This window comes from Triticum urartu, chromosome 3A, assembly GCF_056163025.1.
Source record: "Triticum urartu cultivar PI428250 chromosome 3A, HENAU_Tu73, whole genome shotgun sequence".
NCBI classification, from domain to species: Eukaryota; Viridiplantae; Streptophyta; class Magnoliopsida; order Poales; family Poaceae; genus Triticum; species Triticum urartu.
Window position 1 is genome coordinate 330,065,898 of NC_141875.1, and position 1,536 is coordinate 330,067,433.

Genomic DNA, 1,536 nt, shown 5'->3' on the forward strand with positions numbered 1-1,536 from the left:
CTTATAACCCCTCCTACGAGTGCCATGGGCCTCCTTTTATAGATTAAGGGGTCATCATAGTGGAAAAGCAGTCATTATCCACTGATATGATAGCAAACAGTGCTATCATACCTAACTCTGCGGGCTGACAGGGTGCATTAAATGCACCTCTTAGTTCACATCACTTGGCGCCCGGCAAGGCCTGCCGGGCTATCTTGCCAACTCCGCATCTGTTCTCTTGACACGTCATAGGACGGGTGTCATCTGTAGGCTTGTTTGTAGGAAATGACTGCCATGTGTCGAATGGCTACCACTTAATCATCTTGCGGCTTGACACCGCACTGATTGACGACGTGAGTCATGCTTGAGTGGTTGGTGAGGCGGTTCTGCCCCCGTGAGCCCCGACAGGCTCTGTCGGGGAGCCTTAGTGATGGCCTCGCCCCCTGTCGGGCTCGCCTGCCCGGCAAGGGAGGCCCTTCTCTTGCCGATATCCCGCTTCCTAGGCTCAATATTGGTTCATCTGAGCTACATGTTGGTTCTTCAAATCTCTTGGTCTTCCAATCTCTGTCTTAAGCTGGTGCTCTAATCTTGATCTTGTGCCTGTGCACGGTTGGTCAACATACCTAGGGGTTTGTTGCACCGACAGAAGCCCCCGGGCTTGCCCCGAACACGCTGCTGAGCGTCGTTAGGGTAGGGCCTAATAAGTGCACATGCAAGGTTGCTGAAGGGGTTGGCCCCTTATGTTTTTGATACTACTTCTTCAACCTTGATTTCGGGCCAGTTTTCGGTTTTCTCGCGTGCGACATAAAGCTAATAGTGGTGGGGTTGCTCCAGTAATGTCCCGTGAATGACTTTAACGCACAGGGTAGAAACTGCCAATTTACTCTTCCCACAGCGTGCCCTTATCCTTAGCCACGTATGCAACATGCATCGTGCGGGGTAGGTAGTGGAGGCGCATATCACGGGAGAGTATCTTGGGAAGGACCCGCCTGCCTTGGATTGGCGGTGATCTTCCATGGATGAAGCCGCTGCCCTCCCTGTCCGGCCTATAAGAGGGAGGAGCGGAGGAGGGCGGAGTCATCCATCTCCGTGGTCCTCCTTCCCTCATCTTCCGTTTCTACTGGTCATGCTTAAGAAGGAAGCTTGGGGCCAGCCCCTGGGCTCTTGTCTAGGGTCTCCCTTGGGCCTGAAAGGAAGGTTCGGGCAGCACGGCGCCGACACCGGGAGTGGCAACCCCGGCGCGCTTTTTGCCGGGTCGCCCATGGCCTTGTCTTTAGTGGGAGGGGATGTGATCAACACCACGTCGCGGCTTGAGGTGGGCACGGCGCGTGGTAGTCGACCGCTCCCCATTCTTATTCCATTCGCGGCGTCAGGAAGGAGTCGTAAAAGAGATTTGCCGCCAATGGGGGTGAATCCGGCTCCTCCTGGATGTGGTTTTTTTCATCGGCAAAGAAGGCTCCTTGCTTCCTCCCACGTCTTCGAGATGTGCGGTGACTTCTAACGTCAGGTCTCCCGAGGACGACCATGCTCTCTGTGGGAGGGTTTAGAGAGCATGGT